The sequence below is a fragment of the Peromyscus leucopus genome, chromosome 16_21, assembly GCF_004664715.2.
Source record: "Peromyscus leucopus breed LL Stock chromosome 16_21, UCI_PerLeu_2.1, whole genome shotgun sequence".
In the NCBI taxonomy this organism is placed as follows: Eukaryota; Metazoa; Chordata; class Mammalia; order Rodentia; family Cricetidae; genus Peromyscus; species Peromyscus leucopus.
The window spans coordinates 31,821,605-31,842,429 of NC_051084.1; the positions used below are offsets into that span (position 1 = coordinate 31,821,605).

The window sequence follows — 20,825 nt, forward strand, 5'->3', positions numbered from 1 at the left end:
CTTTTTCTCCTCTCCCCCTCCCCCCTTTAGACAGGAATCCTGGCTGTCCTGGAGCTTGCTATGCAGACCAGGCTAGCCTCTAACTCACAGAGATCCTCCTGCTACCTTCCAAGTGCTGGGATTAAAGGCGTGCACCGTCAACCCAGCAAAGCATTGGTTGCTATCTCTATGCTCCTTAAGTCATTCTGGGGATTCCAGCCAGAGCGAGGAACATGAAAGACCAGCACTCTACCCCTGAGCCACTTTCCCAGCCCAAACTTACCTTGACTAACAACGAATTTTCCTAGGCTTCCCGGAAGCTACTATACCATGTGCATCAGGTTCATTAACGACGGCAAAAATCAAACCTGAAGCCAATCTGAGTGCTCAAAGAAGGCCTTCTCATTGACATTAGAGCAGGAAATGATCTTCGTTCCCTTTGAAAACTCATTCTGCTGCTGATGAAAGCAATCTGCTCTAGAAAAATCTCAGTGGATAGAGTGCTTGCTGCGCAAGCGTGGGGGTGGGGGGCATCGTTTGGATCCCAAGCACCTAAGTCAACATCTGGGCATGGCGGCCCACCTGTAACTCCACTGCTGGGAAGGGGTGTGCAGGGGGCCCTGGAGCAAGCTGGCTAGCTAGACTAGGTGGAGGGGTAAACTCTGGGTTCTGAGGGGTTCTGCCTCAAGGAGTAAGGTAGACCGAGGTTGAGAAAGACACCTGATGTCAACCTTGGGTCTCCACATTCACGTGCCCGCGCATGCGTGAGTACACACACACACACACACACACCATTTCTCAAATCTGAAGACGTAGGGGTTTTTTTTTTGACTGTGTAGTTTTATGACTTGTGTAGCAACAACTAACAGCTAAGTGAAAATCATGTCGTCTGTTTGGAAACCAGGTGCAAATGTTATTGATTCTCTTACAAAGTTTTATGGCATTAAACTTTCTAAACAGACATATTCTCAGTAGCATAAAATAGATGCTTGAAGTTGTTTTTCAATTAACCAGTAGGATAATTATCCAAAAGAAAGCTGAAAAGTCACTGTTGTCAGTAATTAGCTCGTCCCTTCTGCTAATCGGCCACACAAATCTGGAATATCTAGCAACTGATTTTTTTTTTCTGCTTTCCTCTACCCACTTAGTTCCACTTTAGTTTCCAAACAAGTTTGCTTCCTGATACAAGATCTCCTGAGCCCTGTTCCACCTGGCAGATTTTGTTTCCCAGGATGCCTTCAAATCCTACATCTAAAGATCTTTTTAGTTTCAGTTCTACCGAAAATGGCTTAAGATTTAAAAAAAAAAAATTAATGATAATGCTTAGGAGAAAAAGAAGACTGCCAAATATATATTACTTATTTAGGCTACTCCTTTATTTTTTCAGCAAAAAAAAAAAAGTCTTCATATATTTTACTTTTCAGTATTTCATGCACACATGCATGTGTACACACTTACCTTCAAAAGAACCTGCCACTGCCTTAAACTATTGCAACAGGCATATAATAGGTAATGCTCAAGCAATGGGCAAATCTATAAGCATCTCTGATCCAGACACACTTCAGATAGTGTCAGTGAGTCACACACACACACACACACACACACACACACACACACACACACACACGAGTTGTATCTCACAGGCATCTACTAATTCAGAGTCCAGGAACTAAAAAGAAACGTCAGACTAAGAGATAAAGTATGATAAGTGTCCATCTATTTTTTTCCTGCTAATCTATGAGACTATATTGAGCTTTCCCAGAGAAAACACAGAGGAAGAGCCTGGTGTGGTGGTACAAGCCTGCAATGCCAGCACTTAGGAGGTAAAGACAGGAGAATCAGGAGTTCAAGGTCATCCTTAGCTATATATGGAGTTTGAAGCCAGCCTGGGCTACATGAGATTCTAAACAAAAGAGGCTAACAAGGTGAATATGATGGATATGACCAGAGTATATTTTATATGTGTATATGTGTTTATGTGTGTCCCAATGAAGCACATTATTTTGTACAATTAATATAAGCAAGATTTTTCTTTTTTTTTATGAACATCATGGAGTTTGCATTCAAACTCCATCCCATGGCTTTATCCACTATGGTCACCATCTATCTGCTTTTCTCATATTGTAAAATGAGACCTGTTAAACCGCCATGAAGAGGAGTCACTCATAAAAATCACACAACAAATATAAAGGAATACTGACTGCTACGCTAACAACTCACCGACCCATCATCATTGTTCTATGGAAAGACGCTTCTCTTTGCAGAAATCTGTTGGTTCAAATCACATCTTAGAAGGCCACTGTAGAAAGTAACAAATGGATTGCTCTCCTGATTTTAAAATGGACAGTCATTGAGGTCACAAGTTTTTATTTAGCAAGCTGCATCTGTTTCACCCCGGAACATCTCCTACCCCATTTGTGATAAGTTATAATAAGAAAACAAAGAAATATGGCCCTAAAATAGAAGCACTTCAGAACAGCTCCAAAAGTTTGAGCAAATGCTTCACAGGAAAAATGGAAGACACTCTAATGCATAGTAGTAAGTGTGTATTTTTTTAAGACTGGGTATGAGGTGGTTAAAAGGATAGAACATTGAACCCAGAACGACAGTAGGTTAAAAAATAGAAATTTCTGTCTCTTGTTCCCACAGGAGACTCATGGAGCTGTGCCAACCTGCTTCATTCCAGAGCAGGGAGCCACTTGGTTGCTGAGCTATATTAGAGAGAGGGGAAGGAAATCCTCTCTCCCACACTGCTACAAAGATAACAACCATGCCCCAGGCCGAGCTCCGGGAGTCCAGTCAAAGGGAGGGAAGAGGGATTCTATGAGCAAAGGGAGGTCGAGATCATGATGGGGAAATCTACAGAGACAACTGAACCAAGCTCATGGGAACTCACGAACTTTAGACCAACAGCTGCCGAACTTGCGTGGGACCGGACTAGACCCTCTGCATACGGGAGATACTTGTGTAGCTGGGTCTATTTGAGGGGCCCCTGGCAGTGTGGTCAAGATCTATCCCTGGTGCATGAGCCGGCTTTCTGGATCCCATTACCTATGGTAGGACACCTTGCTCACCCCTGATAAAGCGGGGAGGAGCTTGGTCCTGCCTCGACTGAATATACCAGGTTTAGGGTAATAGGGGAAGGTGGGGGGCAGGAGGAGGAATGAGAGGGGGATCTGTGGTTGGTGTGTAAAATGAATAAAAAAATAAGGATCATAATATTAATCTCAAAAAAAAGAAAAGAAAACTGTAATGGATTTCACCACCAAGTAGTCATGTTTGTTTTACTCATGTCTCCATTAACTCTCTACAATGCCTCAGTTTACAAAATAATACAAAAGAAATACAGGCATAAAAGAAAATCAGTTTCACAAGAATCAGAGTGTCTCGGGCTGGGGATACAGCTCTGTGATGCAGGACTTGCCTAACACACACAAGGTCCTTCACCCACAGCTTTCCGGTCCCTGCTTTGGATACTTCTGTGAACATCATCTGCTGACGCTTTCGTTGTGAGCCTAGCCTTAGACAGCTGAGCCGTATCTGCAGCCCTGGACACTGTTCTCTGGGCAGAAAAGTTCCCTTTGCTTCCAATTCTTTTTTTTTTTTTACATTCATTTACTTATTGGTGTGTGTGTGTGTGTGTGTGTGTGTGTGTGTGTGTGTGTGTGTGTGTGTGGCACAGCACATGCATGAAGGTCAGAGGACAACTTACAAGAGTCAGCTCTCTCCTTCCCACCATGAGGACTTGGGGAATCAAACTCAGGTCAGCTTAGCTCACTGAGTCCTCTCACTGGCCCCTTTCCAGTCACATAAATACATAATCTAATAGGTAGTCCGTTAGTATAGTATTCACTATTGTACCCATTTTTGTTTTAATTTGCACTTACCTAATAACTGGTGAAGCCAGCCAGGCAGTGGTGGCGCACGCCTTTAACCCCAGCATTCGGGAGGCAGAGCCAGGCGGATCTCTGTGAGTTCGAGGCCAGCCTGGGCTACCAAGTGAGCTCCAGGAAAGGCGCAAAGCTACACAGAGAAACCCTGTCTTGAAAAACCAAAAAAAAAAAAAAAAAAAAGAAAGAAATTTTGTATAAAGTGGTGTTCTCAGCCTTAACAATATATTGACAAGTTGTGAAAAAAGTTGATGATACTCTATGTCCTGCAGTATAAAACATTCAGCCAAGATTTAATTCTTTATGTAAAAGTTAAACATGTACATCATCTCACTCATATATAAATTTGCCTTTAATAAAATATATAAGCATATACATATATATGTATATATGTGTGTATGTATACCAAAGAATTGTCTTAAAATAAATTTCTTTATGCTTTATTGTCAGTAAATGTTTGATTTGTACAACTGTTTTGTATATTTGTATATCCAGGCAAATTTCTCATGTAAAATGGGTCATAAGTACAAAAAGTTTAAGACGCCCTGACATACACAATGAATATATTCAAAACTGCAAAGAACAAAACTATAGAAAAATAGAAATATAGTCTCCTAAGATCATACCATAATGAGGAAAAAATAATCTTTTGCAGAATTTAATAACTATAAAATAATGTGTTATAATATCACATTTATAAAATACATATGGTAATAGCAGGGCCTGCTTTAATAGTTTGAGACAAAGATGAGATCATATCTAAAATATTTCAAGTTAAAAAAAAAATCACTCCAGTTACTAAGTTGTCCCTTAAACTTTTCAAAAGCTCCGGGGGCGATTACATGCCTCGGAGAGAGAAAACAGAGCTGCGGCCCAGAAAACAAGCAGGCTCTGTTCAAAGATGCCGTGCTCTGCCCTCAGCACAAGATTTAGGGATGGAAACTCCCCCGCACCCCGGGGTGACCTTTTCTCCTGCTGTGGGCCCTGTCAGAGGCCACAATGACTTCAAGACAGGGCAGTTCGCTGCCTCCCTCGGATGTCAGGCGCGGCATCCACAGCTTCAGCTCCTTAGTCCACCAAGCATGATGTCTGGGTCAGCAGAGCCTTCCAGCTCCGTGGCACACAGACTAAAAGGCGCCCCTCTTGGAGTACAGCAGGAAACAGGAGGGCATTTTTAGAGTGAGGGTCTTTCTCCCCATCCTCCGCGGCTGGGGTTTTGTCTCAGGTTCACATACTTGCGACAGCCCTCTCATCCTCACTAGCAAATCTCACTCAGGACCAGTGTGATGCTTCAAGAAGAAAAAAAAAACCACTGTCTGGGCTGACGGAAATGTCTCAGCGCATAAAGGCGCTTGCTGTGGAGCTTTCCAACCGGAGCTGAATCCCCGGGGCCCCACATAATGCAAATTACCCTCCAAGCTCCACACATAGGCCATGGCATATGTGTGTGTCCGTACACACACACACACACACACACACACACACACACACACTAATAATAACGGATAATCTTCAGACACTTCTAGAGCTGGGGTGCTGGCTCGGTGGGTGAAGTACTTGCTGCTCGAGCGTGAGGACCCGAGCTTGTATCCCAGCACCCACATAAAGCCCGGCACGGCAGAAGGCGCCTGCAGCCGCAGTGCCCTGAACGACAGACACAAGAGAATCTCTGGCCCGTCAGCCTCAATGGTGAGCTCCGGGCTCAGGGAGAGACCCCGTCTCAAAAGACAAAAGGTTGAAAAAGGGGATGGATGGTGACATCCGGGTGTCAGTATCTGGCTTCTTCGTGTACTCTCACACACCCGCAAAAGCACCCATGCGCGGCGGTGGTGGTGCACGCCTTTAATCCCTGCACTCGGGAGGCAGAGCCAGGCGGATCTCTGTGAGTTCGAGGCCAGCCTGGGGTACATAGTGAGTTCCCGGAAAAGGCACAAAGCTACACAGAGAAACCCTGTCTCGAAAAACCAAATAAATAAATTAATTAAATTAAATTAAATAAATGAATAAGAAAATAAACTTGTTAGCATCGAGTTTGTTGGGAAAGGAAGAGGTCCTGCCTGGTCTTCACTCCCTTCTCTGGATACATAGACAAACATCCTGTGGTCTTCTCAGTGTCGATGAGCCCAACTGTAGAAACGACTAGAAGGGACCACCTTTGTGAAACTAGAAAAGGACCCTGTTGTACCCTCTGAGACACAAGAGGATGAGGATCTCCTTGATGATTTGCAAACACGAGAAACATACTTCTTTACTCTATGGTTCACAGATAGAAGACAAAATGCCCACTTAACTTTGAGTTCATGTGAACAGTAAATAAGCTCCTGGCCTAAGTTATGTCCTGTGTAATAATTGGGACATACTCTTACTAAAAATAAAATACTTGTTATCTTCTTGAATTTCTAATTAACTTTGTTTATCATACTTTCATTTTTTTTTTAATCTGTCTACTTTCTTATTGGTTTCATGAATGGTACAAATTGGGGTGGCGTACAAATAAAACTCTGTTGTGTCTGAATATAGCAGCCATGGGAGCCAAGCCTGTGGTGGTATTGTGTTCCCCAAAATATTGTGTACCTTAATAAATTTATCTGGGGTCAGAGAACAGACAGCCACTAGATACAAAAGCTAGAAAATGGTGGCACTCACACCTTTAATCCTAGCATTCCAGAGATAGAAATCCCTCTGGATCTCTGTGAGTTCAAGGCCACATTGGAAACAGCCAAGCATGGTGACACGCCTTTAATCCCAGAAAGCCAACCTTTAATCCCAGAGAGTGGTGGTAGAAAGCAAAAAGATATATAAGGCATGAGGACCAGAAACTAGAAGCATTTGGCTGGTTAAGATTTTGGCTGGTTGAGCATTCAGGCTTTTGAGCAGTAATTCAGCTGAGACCCATTCCGGATGAGGACTCAGAGGCCTCCAGTCTGAGGAGACAAGACCAGCTGAGGATCCGGCGAGGTGAGATAGCTGTGGCTTGTTCTGTCTCTCTGATCTACCAGCATGGACCCCAATAACTCGCCTCGGGTTTGATTTTATTAATAAGAACTTTTAAGATTCCTGCGACACAAGCCCTTACAAGCCACCTGTATACATCCACATCCTATCAGAGATTTGAGGATGGCCTAGAGAGCCAAAATGGCAGCTCACACCCCTGAATGTCTAGGAACTACTTTTTAGACAGCCAGTGGGGGGTGAGTTTTCAGGCCACCTCCCAGCAATACATCTCCAAGAACTGTTAGTCAGAAGATTGTAATTTCCAGAAATAAAACACAGTCAAGCTTTGCCTTGAACTCACTGTGTGCTTGATACATTAGACCCCAGGATGTGAGAGCCTAGTTGGTAAAAACAGACACAAAAATGATGCGGGCTGAAATATGAATTTCCAGGATTCATGTACTATTGAAATTAGCTGAGATTTCTGCCACCCTGAACCCGAGTCTTAACAACAAAGAGGAATACAGTACAGAAGAGGGAAACTGAACACTACATCACCTTGGAGTCCGTTATAGCCAAGAAAGGAAACACGGAGCGAAGTAGGACAAGCCGTAATCGCCGGGTGCTTAGCGGTTCACAGAAGATGCAAGGCTCTGAAGTCAAAGATGGGTCAAGAAATGAAACCACTGTTACAATCACAGACGAGGAAGAAATGAGGGGGACCACACGTGAAGAACTCACCGAGGTGTACAAGGAGCTTTCTAAGGAACTAGAAGTTTTGAAGGACACGCAAAAGAAGAGGAACAGCAGGTCGTGTAGTATTGGCGATTGAAGAGGGGGCTAACCTCAGAATGAGAGGAGACCTGTGAAAATGCCCAGCGCAAAAACTCTTAGGCTGGGTTTGAGGATGAAGACGAAAACCAGCAGCCCTCCTCCCATGCAGGCAGGGTTCACAACGTGAACAAGTGAAGGGGGGAAGGAAAACAGCAACATTTTACTTTGTTTTTATCTTGTCTATCAAAGAGCACGCTCTTTAAAATGAAAAGATCGTGCCAACTGTCTGAGAGGAAGCTGAGCCTGGGGAGAGGAGATAAAGTGGATGGTGCCGGGGCTGAAAAGATGTCTCCGTGGTTAAGAGCACTGGCTACTCTTGCGGAGGACCTGAGCTTCAGTTCCAGCATCCACGCGGCAGCTTAAAACCAAGCATGACTAGTTCCCAAGGATCCAGCACCCTCTTCTGGCCTCTGTGGGCACCAGGCATGTGTGCTGTATACTTACATACATTCAGACAAAACACTCTTACCCGGCCGGGCGTTGGTGGCGCACGCCTTTAATCCCAGCACTCGGGAGGCAGAGCCAGGCGGATCTCTGTGAGTTCGAGGCCAGCCTGGGCTACCAAGTGAGCTCCAGGAAAGGCGCAAAGCTACACAGAGAAACCCTGTCTCGAAAAACCAAAAAAAAAAAAAAAAAAAAAAACACTCTTACCCATAAAATAATAAACGTAAGTATAATAAATAATAGAAAATAAATCAAATGTTTTCAAAGAAATAATACTTATTTGTTGAATAATTGTTTGTTTCAGGGTATGTCGTGTTAAAGCAAGGTTTCTCTAACTGATACTTTGACTAAATAGTTCTTTGATGTGGTGGCTGTGCATAGTGTGGTAGGCATTTTGAAAGCATCCCTGGCCTCTAATCACTGGACACTAGCAGCACCTGTGCCTCGGTTATGAAAATCAACATGTCTCCAGATACTGCCAAATACTCCAGGGAGAGCACAGCATCGTGAGTTGAGAATGACTGTGTCACACAGCAATGTATATGCCTTATCAAAGAGTTCTTGCTGGTCTCTCTGGGTAACAGGGAAAGTGGAAGCAGTAAGGGATTCAGAACGAGAGAGAAAGACAGAGTCAGAAAAGAAGTTATCTGAGAATTAAAACTGGGGAATTTTATATTGACCCCTAGAAAAGGGTCAAAATATCATTCTAGCCAGCAAGGTAAGGTAATGGTGAAAGGTGCCTTCCACCAAGTCTGACAACCTGAGGCTGATCCCTGGGACCCACGCGGTGGAAAGAATACAGTGACTCCCAAAGTTGTCCTCTGACCTCACATGGGCTGTGGCATGCACACACACATACACACCTACTCATGCCTATGCAAAATAAATGAATGTCATAAAAAGTTAAGTAAATTTGGGGGCTGGAGAGATGGCTCAGCGGTTAAGAGCACTGGCTGTTCTTCCAGAGGTCCTGAGTTCAATTTCCAGCAACCACATGGTGGCTCACAACCATCTGTAATGAGAACTGGCAGGCAGACAGAACACTGTATACATAATAAATAAATAAATAAATCTTTAAGAAAAAAAAAAGTTAAGTAAATTTGTATGAGGCTCTAGAGAATGATGCATTAACATTTTTTAATTATACCAGATACTTGCATGAGGGACTCTATTGGCGGAGATTCATGGGAGTGAGGGGCAGAAGTGAGATCGGGAAAGAAATTCACGTTTAGTATATACTCTTCGTGACAGATATTCTCTATAGGCTTGCTCACTTAATACTTCTCCGGTCCCAGCTCTGCTTTGCTTAGCAACACAGAGGCTGGACAGGAAAGGAAAAGGCCAGCAGGTACTAAGTCAGCGAGTCTGAAGAATCTTCTACCAAAGGTATACGGTTGAAAAAAATAAAAAATAAAAAAAAAAAATAAGCAGACTTGGTGAAATGAAGTCTGCTAAACAATAGCTTGGGTGGGACTATATGTCATACGTCCAACCCAGTGACCAGAATAGTAGAAACAGGAACCTCTGGCCGGCTCTGCCTGTGATGCGGCTAGATGCTACTGCTGGTCTGTTGTCTTGCACTGTGTCTCTTTCTCTCCTGGAGGATATTTGGAATGCCTAGTGTAACTTATGAAAGACTTTTTGCTTAAGCCAGTTAGAATGGACTTTTAGTTTAGGCACTCTGTTACAGTAAAAAAATCAATGGGATATAACCTTTTCAGCTTAAAAAAAAATTAATGTTGTAGCTGGAGAAATGACTCAGAACTTAAGAGCGCTTACTGCTCTTGCAGAGAGGACTCAGGTTCAGTTCCAAACATCCACATCAGGTGGCTCACAATTGCCCGTCACTATATTGACAGAGAATTCAACACTCTCTTCCAGCTTCTGCAGGTACCATATGCACAAGTGGTACACGTACGAGCAAGCAGAGACACAAAGACCTAGTTAATAATTTTCTAGGTTGCTGTGGGATGTCCTGTATGCTGTGAATATATGTTGCTATGATTGGTTGATAAATAAAACACTGATTGGCCAGTAGCCAGGCAGGAAGGATAGTGTAGGCGGGACAAGGAAAGAGGAGAATTCTGGGAAGTGGAAGGCTAAGGCAGAGAGACCCTGCCAGCCACCGCCATGAAAAGCAAGATGTAAGGTACCGGTAAACCACGAGCCACGTGGCAACTTATAGACTAATAGATATGGGTTAATTTGAGATATAGGAACTAGACAGCAAGAAGCCTGAGCCATTAGGCCAAACAGTTTAAACAATATAAGCGTCTGTGTGTTTATTTTATAAGTGGGCTGCAGGACTGCCGAGGCTTGGCGGGGGCTACATTAGATCGTTCTTTAAAATGTTTATCTTAGCTGGGAGTGATGGTGCAAGCCTTATATCAAAGTACTTGGGAGGCAGGCAGTTCTCTGTGACTTCAAGGCCAACCTGGTCTACACAGCAAATTCCAAGGCAGCTACATAGGGAGACTCTGTCTCCAAAAAATTAATTAATATTTACCAAAAACAGAAAAAAAAACTTTAAAGCATGAAGTTGGGAAAGGTAAGAATCAAATCCGAAAGAGCCAGCGTGGTGATCTGGGTCCTACAGCCCATTAAATGCCCGCTATGCCTCGGCCACTGTGACATTTCCTCAAGACACAAATGAGGGGCAAGAGCAACAATTCTCCCTCTTACACATAATTAAAACAGAAGGAAAGAGATGATGGTATCAGGGTTTATCGATATGATATGAAGACAACTTTAAAATTCTATGAAAGACATGAAAGAACTAAGGAAACCAAAAGGAAAAGAAGGAAGGATGTATTCGCAAGTTAAACATTAAAACATGTTAATTCTCCTTGCAGTGAAATGCCGAGACCATTAGGAGAACTTGATAAACCGTTACACATAAATTTAACTGGGCTGGGATGTACTTCAGTTGGTAAAGTGCTTGCCTGGCGTGCACAAAGCTCTGTATTCATTCCCCCATCACCTCCTAAACATGGTAGTACATGCCTGAAATCCCAAGGCTCAGGAGGTAGATGATGTAGTCTTATAAATTAACCGGGGGAGGGAAGGGGCACAGAGGTGTTACATAAGCGACCAGCAGCATCTAGTACAGACTACTTGGTTCTTAAAACTATGATTCCTTTGTTATCCCATCCTGGGGAAAAACAGAAACTGCAAAGGCCCCTTGAAAAGCAAGTCAATCAGGGAATGGAGAGCTGGTTCACCCAGTAGGAGCTGCTCTTGCAGAGAACCTGAGGTCAGTTCCCAGCACCCACACAGTAACTTTACAGCTGGCTGTAACCCCAGCTCCAGCAGATTTGATGCCCTCTTCTGGCCTCCATGGGCATTGCATGCATGTGGTGTACACACATGCATACAGGCAAACATTCATACACATGAAACAAAAATCAGTCTTTAAAAAAAAATCTGCTACTCCCATAAATTTCAGTGGAAACAATTTGTAAGTTTCAACCATAAACTAAGGCTTTTCTGGCTGGGGGAAGTCTCAGAATAGATCTTATTTCTTAATCTACACACACACACACACACACACACACACACACACACACACACAGAAACACCATGAGAGCAGGATCTTTGTTTCAATAGCAACAACCTATAGCATTTAGAATAAACTCCCAAGTGAGTGTTAGCGTAGACCCTATCCCTTGAATAATCTTGCCTCTCAGTCATTCTGTAGGCTTCTCGGTGAGGTACATCAGGGGCTCTTTGCATTGACATTCATCTATTATGTAATAACTGTGTGCCTTCGTGCCAGTTCTCTGCCTTTACATATATTGGTAGGGGAGATCAATGCTTGGTTTAACTTAAGCAATGCTATTCTGAGTGAATTCTGCAAGGGGTTCCCATGAAACTGTAAATCAATAACCGCTTCGCTCATCTGCAGAGTCCCGCTGCAAAGTGTTTCTAGTATGGCTGGTTTGCACTTTGGCACAGTAACAAACTGAGAACTGCAGATCATACTTTGAATGGCATTAAATTTAAAGGGGAGCTGACACACTGACATTTTTCACATTACACATTGCTGTGTCAGCAGAGGCTGGAGAGGTGGCTCAGTAGCAGTTAAGAGCAGCCAAAGGCCTTGAGTTCGATTTCCAGCAACCACATGGTGGCTCACAACCATCCATAATGAGATCTGGCGCCCTCTTCTGGCACATAGGCAGAACACTGTGTACATAATAAATAAATTTTTAAAACATTGCTGTATCTGTATCAAGTCAATTTTCCCACTGACTGGAGAGACCGGAAGTATATAGACATAACAGTTAAGCAAATTAAAGGCTCAGTGAGTAAAAGCACCTGCCACCAAGCCCGACAAGCTGAGGTACAATCCCAGGATGCACATCATTGTGAAAAGAGAGACATCCCGGTTGTTATCCTTTGCCTTCCATACATGCATCATGGCACATGCACACACAAAAAAATAATAATATTTTAAAAAAACAAATGAAAGGCAGACAAAGAAAAGAGGTGCCAAGACAATAATTTTATACACTGGAATTTTAAGTCACTTCCTAGTCCCTAAAGTTAGCTATCACATTGGTTACCGATTACTGGCCGAGTTCCAGGCAGCAGCAATATAGTTATGAGGTATAATTAAGTACGTGGAAGAGTAATCAGGAGCAGTGAGTAACAGTCCTGACTTTCAACAATTCTGTACTCCCAATTATCTGTCATTTTCCATTAGATTAACCACTTGGACAAACTCAGTTTCCACCCCCACAGCACAATGTCACTTAAAATCCAATATAAAAACTAGAATCAGAAAAAAAAAAAAAAAAAAAGCTTTTGAAACTCTAGACTAACATTCCCATGAGCCAATGATCCACAAATAAATACTTTTTTTTATCTCGAAACAGGGTTTCTCTGTGTAGCTTTGTGCCTTTCCTGGAACTCACTTTGGGAGACCAGGCTGGCCTCGAACCACAGAGATCCGCCTGCCTCTGCCTCCCAAGTACTGGGATTAAAGGCTATTTTTAAGTCTTCACCACAAGATACATGGTATCTTCTTCAGGCAAGACTGAGCTGCCAATTCCTTTTCTTAAAAATGAACCCTTCCCATTCCAAATTAAAAAGTGAAACATGTAAACCAAAGGTCAAAGAGGCTAGAGAACTCCTGCCTGCCCCTTAAGGAGCCCCTCCAAATACCACCCAAAAATAAGAAGCCATGGTTGGAAAGCTTTTTTTAAAGAGAGGCAACATACCTCCTTTGAGAATTCACAACTCTACACCTCGTCTCCCATCAAATAATACAGGGATCTCTGCCCCCATCCCAACTGATTTCTCTGTACAGGCCACCACCTCTGACAGTTTTATCATCATGCCTTAGCTTTTCCCTTTTACAATCATACTTCCTTAATTCAACAATTTAAAAACTGAAGCTCCTCTTCCCCAACTCCCACCCAATTGATGCCTTATTCTGTGCCTTTGTTTCTTTTTCTTTCAATTCTTCAGCCTGTAGATTTCCTCCAAATAATTGTGATTTCCCCGGCTGTTCTATAACTGAGATATTTACTGACTTTTCCTGGTTTTGCAATTTATTCCTCACAGCTGGATCATAAAACTTCTATAAATCAGTATTGTGCATACATAGTTTCCCAGCAGGGTTTACAAATGCTACTGTTCGACAGCCAATGTGACACAAATAATCGACAATCATATCGGTTTCAGGGAGAGCTGGGGCTCTTTCAATGCCATGTGTAGCTTTGTTGATGTTTATAAATTGAAATTCTGTAAGTAGGTAAGATTGTGTCCTTATAAAAACTTAGTATGTTGTTATCCATCTGCCTGATATCCGTGTTTACACATTATAAACACTTAATAAATATTTTATTTGGCTGACAAGAAATTTTATAATGCTTTAAAAGAAAAACAGTAAAAACAGATCTTAAAAATCACAAGCTTCACCTTCAAGTTGAACATTCTGCATTCCAACAACTCCACACTTAGGAACGGGGATTAAGGAAATTATCTTAAATATAAATACGTGATGTAAATTCACATAAAAATACGCAAAAGCAGTTTTTCATAGCACCTGGATGTTCAGCAATGATTAACAAAATTATATTCACTGAAAGGTTGTGAGACAACACAATAGGAGCTATATAAAACTGGGGATAGTATATCTAAACATGAAAGCTTAAGGTGAAGGGAAAAAGCAAGGCTACAGATATGACTCTCAATATTATAGCAACGATTCTAAAGCCAGGGAGAAAAAGAAGACTAGAAGGAAACATGTATCAGTGAGATCACAAACAATAATTTTTCCTCTGTTCTTTCAAAAATCACACAATGAGCACTGTCTACTTTTGTAATAAAAATAAATGCGACTCTAAAAAGTCCCAATCTTTTACTCAAATAATAAGGAACATCCAAACTGTGTGTAGGAGGTAACAGATGTAAATGAGCATGTCTATACCTGTCTGTATTTTAGGTTCCCTCCTACATCACCTTTGAGGTAATTTTTTTTTATAATGAACACTGAAATTCTAATAACATAGCCAAACATGCCATTCACTTTAACTCTTGGTAATCCACAGCTTCAAATCCTATGTATTCTCTCTGCATTGATCTTCTGCTCTAGCTGGATGAACTAGCCACAAACCCAGAACCGAGGCTTCTTTGAACCCCTGCTTCTCCATTGGTGTGTCTTAAACAAGTCACTGATTTCATGTATCATCAGATTGTTGCGAGTCTTTCTTGGTGGCGTAGATCTGAGACTCAAAACCTCTGCAGTCAGTGAAGCTCCTGGTGTCTATCCTGGATTCCCTCTTTCCTTCTGGACTCACTACTTGCAGTCCTGTTCTTGACTTAGGTAACAGCTGCTGCTTGCAGCTACTCGGACCCATTCAACCGGCAACCTTCCCTCTGTATAGACGCTACATCACAAGTAAAATAAAATCACTCTACACTGCGATTTTCATCACATGGTTAGAAATGCCAAACAGCTCTGAGATCATTCCTCAACCTTCCAATATCACTGCCAATGCCACAAGCAGTATATGACCAATATTAAACGTAGAGACTGGTGCTCTTTGCCACTAGCCATTCAAAACACTTTCCGTCTGCTATGAATAAACTTTTGGTTGGAAGCAAAGCCCTTTCGAAGATTTTCAATTTTGCTTCCTTCTCCTTAGCCCCATGCCAAAGCTCAAGCATCCAGGCCATATCTTATCTTTCCCTGCAGAGCATCCAATTGGCTTTTTATAGCCAGAAACCCTCTGAATGCTAAGCATGCCCTTGGCTATTAGCTTTCCCTGGCATGGTCTGAAAGTTATTTTTAACTTTGAAATTAGCATGGAAGCCTCCATTTCTCATCACAGCTAGTCAAAACATCCCCATTTCCTACACTAATGCGATCTTCCTCCATTCAGAAGAAACTCCTGCCTTATAACGCCGTGACGTATGAAGGAGACGCAGGAATCGAGGGAGGAAGAAGAGCGCACCGAAGCCCAGCTAGCTCTTCGTTTATAGACTTGACTCTTACCTTTCTGCCGCGTCCTGTAGAGTCAATGTGCTTTGAGTCCCGCTCTTGAGGGGGGGATTTTCCAAGCAGAGCTCTGAGGACAAGCAAAAGCCTCCTGAAAGTCACAGAGCTACAGAGGACCAAGTTGAGAGACAGTGACGGTTGGGCAGTCACTTTAGCTGAGACGCTACTCACCCAGGATAAGAAAAGAAGGGGAGGCTACAAGCCAGGGTGGGTGGTATCTAATCCTGGGCTAGTCAGTGACCTCACTGACAACTTGTTACTGAAAATACTTGGTTGAAAAAGGCCAGGCACATACTTTCCCTAGAGACCTACAGACCTCTTAGGAGGCTCGAAATAAGTTAGATTTAACTTTCTTTCTTCCCTGCCCAAAATAAGGGACAGTTTCAGATTAAAGCTGAAGGTTAGAATTATTGAAAGTGAGAAATTGTAAAGCAGGGGATACGAAAAGGCCAGGAAATCCTCACTCTGTTATTCCTTAAAATGCAGAGTCTCTGGAGCGGTGGGTCTCATCTGAGACTGTTTTTCCACTGAAATCTTATCGTCTCACACACCCTTATACTGCCTACCGTACTTTCCGCTTCTTGTCTGTAGGAACGACCACAGAGCAGTAAAAAGCCAGACAGAGGAGTTATCAAAACCCCTTTAGTAGAACAATTATTCGATTTAAGGCACCAGAAAACAGGTTCATCCTTGAACTTTTCTTTTTTTCTACTTACAGAGATTTTTTTTTCTGTATTTCCTTCCATATATAACATGAATTCTTCCATGAACATAAGAGCATGTATACATACAGCCTTTTTATTCCCCAGAACCATATCTTAAACTCAACAATACTGCACCCCACCGCCTAATTCCTTATTATGCCAACAATTCCTTGAGTTTGGGTGTTGAGCCTTTATGACATGTTTCCTTAGCTAATCATGCTTTTATTTTTCTTGTAATAACACACAAAACTACTTTAACAACAACATGAACTATTTGTTGGAGCTTTGGCAGTCCTGTTCTTAAGGGACTGAATTCAAAATAGAAGAAAGCATATATTTATTAGTTCTGCAGACACTCTTGGAACAAATACCAGGGAGCCAAGAGGAAAGACAGGATCTGGGGACTGTCAGAGAAAATCAGCTGTGAAAGGGGGTTCATTTTATAGGACTTCCAAGGAAGCCTGCAAAATAAGAGTATTTTTCCCGTAGCCTCCCTTAAAATGGACAGAATGGACATTTATCTAAAGAGTCTTAGTTACTGACATAATGCCCTTCCAGATTTATTTTAAAGCATCCTTTTTCCCAGGGAGGATCTTGGAATGGTTTCTTTTCACAGAGAAACAAAGAGTGAGTTTTACATCTCACAATCCATCTTTTCTAGAATAAAGAGATCCCTTGACATTTGCAAAATAGCAGGTTTTGTTGTGGAGCTTTAATAATGAATGTTTTCTACACCAGGACTTCTGAACTAAGCCCAAGATAAGGTACCCAGATTCTATTGTAAACTTGGCCTGCCTAGCAGGAAAATCACTTGTTACCTACCTGCTCTCTAGCCCCCCTCCCCATCCTTCTGCAAAATAGACGTGAAAACCCCTATTCTTTGCTTTTCAGTGGTTTTGTGACTTAAACTGATAAATCTGGAATGTTTAAAATTATACTGAACTCCTCAAGACATAATGTACACAAAACCTCATTGAAGTGTTTGGTGTTGTCCAAAAAAAAAAAAAAAAACCTAAAGACTCTTAGTATCTGAAGTGTAATTTTAACGAGCTTTGTGGGGTTTGGGGGGCTTTTTGTTGACTGGCTTAGTTTGTTGTTTCCTTATCCAAAGGACCCAGTCTTAAACTCAGGCTCCAGTTGAAGTATTTAGCACTCTCGCCACAAGGGGTCCTCTCTAGTGATTCCAATCACGCGGAGCGCCCCCCACAAGCCTCTAAATTTACATCCCTTTGCCGACAGAAAACACACATCACCTAACGTCAAGTTTCCACGGCTAACTAACGGGAAGGAGACAAAACCAGAGCGATCTGGCTTGCTCTGTGTGGTCGCTGAAGCATGCTGAACACTAAACAGTTCCTGTGAACTCCACAGCCCTGCGTTTTTGCCTCCTGGCCCCCTTCCAAACGGCCGCAGTCGCCTGTCACCTCACCCGGTCTTGTTCAGTATTTATATTCCTTCCCTATTTGCTTGTTTCCTTTCTTTATGCTTTTCAAACTTGAAAATTTGGGCTCACATTCCACTTACAGACAAAGCTTAGGAGCAGAAGAGAGAATAAAAAAGAAAAAAAAAAATGTATCGGGGCCCTTAGGAGCAATGGTCCTGGGGCCATCAAGAGTGTGGTTTTGATTCTGAGGATCAGGGCCGGTCCCCCCAAAAAATCACTGCCATTGGTGTTCTGAGAAGCCCTTTATTGTGGAGATCTATGTTCTGAGCCAGCTAAAAGATCAGAGACAAGGGAAGAGGTTCCAAAAGGAAGATAATTGTGTCCCAACAAGAAATCCCTTTTGGAAAAGAAGCCTTCCAACGCACAATCGGTTCTGTGCTCAGAATGGAATAATGTTTCTCTGTGTCATTAAAGGATGAAAATAGCTCTTACATAAATCACGCGTCTATTCTGTGTGAGATACTCCAAATGTTGGCAAGTTGGTTAGGGACTTTTAAAAGTTTATTGTTTTGGACCAGCAAGGTATCTCAGTGGGTAAGAGCGTTTGCTGTGCAAGTCTGACCATTCGATCTCAGGGACCCTTGATGGACGGACAAATGGTTAAAGGAGAAAATTGACTCCCAAAGATTGTCTCCAGCCTCCACATCTGCCCCTCATACACAATAATTATAAAAATAAATCGAACACACCTTCTCTTGTTTCAAAGATGTTATGTGGTGTAGCAGAAAGACGTTTCTCATCCAATCTAGTACTTACCGCGACCCTCTCCTGCCCCACTGGGGAAAACAAAAGCCATTCAAGATGATGCCCCACAACTTGCCATCATTACATCCATAAACCCCTAAGCCATAAACCCCATCCCCGTCATCCCTCCTGTCCCAGTGCTCCCGCAGGGGCTACGATGTCCTCTCTGGAGCCCACCTCCTCCTCGCCCCACCTCCTCCACGGATCTGCTAGTTATCTTCACTTCCTTTGCTGTTCTATCACCAATTCTCGGGTGAACAGAACATAAGCAACACAACGTTTGCCTAAAGAAACTATCAACCAGGACCTGAGGGTACAGCTCAGTGAAGGGAGCATGCTTAATGCATACCCTGGACTCAGTCATCAGTACCAAAGTTAAAAATAAAAGAAACCCAGCAAGCAAACAATAACACACTTGCACCCTACCTCTCCCTCTAGTTACAACTACAACCCACTACTGCTGTATTTTCATCTCCCATGTAGTCCACAACACACGCAGTGTGATTTTTTTTTTTTTTAACCTAGTCACTCCTATACAGGTCAGTGACCTTGGTAAGTTTTACAATGGTCTCCCTGTGGTCAAATCTATACAGTCATTTGTGGTGATATAGTGTCTACCCTAATAAACTTGTCTGAGGATCAGAGGACAGAGCCAGCCACTTTATTAGACATAGAGGCCAGGCAGTGGTGGCACACACCCTTCTCGGGAGGCAGAGATCCGTCTGGATCTCTGTGAGTTCAAGGCCACACTGGGAACAGAGCCAGGCAGTGGTGGCACACATGCCAGAGTGCGCACATGCACAAGAGCATGCATGTGGAGGTCAGAAGACAGCTCCAGAGTCAATTCTGTCCTATAGTGGACTATGCAGGCCTCAGGAACAGAACTCAAGTTGCCAGGCTTGGTGATAGATACCTCTACCCAAGGCGCCATCTTGCCGGCCCCCTAAAAAGTCATTGGAAGGAATTTCGTTTGCTGTCATCATCAGCATAATAGGATGTTGGGTAAGAAATTCCCTGTTCCCCGGAATTGATAACCACTTCTATGTGATACGTTATATGTTTATAAGAGCCCCGAGGCTAAAATGAAGAAGGAGAAGAAGAGAGGAGCAAAGGGAAGTGAGGAAGGAAGGGAGGATGAACAAGGAGGTAAAATGAAGAGACGGAGGAGAGAAGGGAAGAACAAAATCTGTAAAAAGCCCCAAATCTGTGAAAAGCCCCAAATCTGTAAAAAGCCCCAGCTGAGTTGGCATGGAAAACCTGATGGATTACTGAAGTCCCAGACAGGTGTTAAAAGAATAATTCCAATTCCTTTAAAAGAAGAAGAAGAAGAAGAAGAAGAAGAAGAAGAAGAAGAAGAAGAAGAAGAAGAAGAAGAAGAAGAAGAAGAAGAAGAAGAAGAAGAGGCAGAAGAAGAAGAAGAAGAGAGAGAGAAGAAAAGAAAAGAAAAGAAAAGAAAAATTGAAGGTTAGCCAGCAGTGGTGACACACGCCTTTAATCTCAGCACTCGGGAGGCAGAGAGTGGCAAGTCTTTGTGAGTTCAAAGCCAGCCTAGTCTACAAAAATGAGTTCCAGGACAGCTAGAGCTACACAGTGAGACCTTGTCTCAAAAAGAAAGGAAAAAAAAAAAAAACCGATCACAAGTGCCAAGTGTTCAGGCAAAAACAGGAGGGAAATATCCTCTTCCTCTATGCTCTCTCCCTTTGGGTGTCTAGACTCCAGACAAAAGAGAGAAGCAGATATTCCACAGTGGAGAGGCAAAATAACGTGGGCTTTTGTTTGTTTGTTTGTTTGTTTTTCAATTTCATCACAATAATTATTAACGAAGAGAAGAGTTTAAAATTGTAAAGGGAAAAAAAAGGAATTGGATGGCAAAATCTTAGCAGCAAGGTGGCTAAACAAACTGAAACTATTAACGCACAAACACTAACATATTAAAGCATGTGTGTTGTGTATAAAATACAGTGGGGAGCCAGGAGCTGCACCAGCGTGACCAGCGCCTAACAGAAGGAATGGCTAGTTTCGCTCCTCCCAGAAGGACATTCACCGTTCACTTCCACGACATTTCCTATACAGCCAGCACGTTATTTCCTTCACCTATTCGAACCTGGCTCCAACCTGAACTGTAAACTCAGTACTTATAAATATGAATCTTCACTCACAAGGAAACCCGGGACTTCTATTTCAGTGATAACAAAGGAACTTTGAAAATTAACAGTCTGCTCTAGAAATCCAAGCTTATCTAACAACGTCATGGATGAAGATCATCTGTGTAGCAGCCTCCAAATACAGAAACAGTAAAAAAAAAAAAAAATAAGACTTAAAATTGCTGCTACAGTGTCCAGTTT

General features: G+C 42.6%; 1 protein-coding gene across 1 annotated transcript in view; it reads right to left on the bottom strand.

Annotated features, from left to right (window-relative positions):
• The window catches only part of Ctnna3 (catenin alpha 3), a 1,489,259-nt gene extending 1,473,473 nt beyond the window's left edge, over nt 1-15,786 (bottom strand). Inside the window, exon 1 of the mRNA XM_037199948.1 lies at nt 15,586-15,786. The gene's annotated coding sequence lies outside the window, so the exon portion shown is untranslated. The remainder of the gene's footprint in view (nt 1-15,585) is intronic.
• Between the last annotated feature and the right edge of the window lie 5,039 nt (nt 15,787-20,825).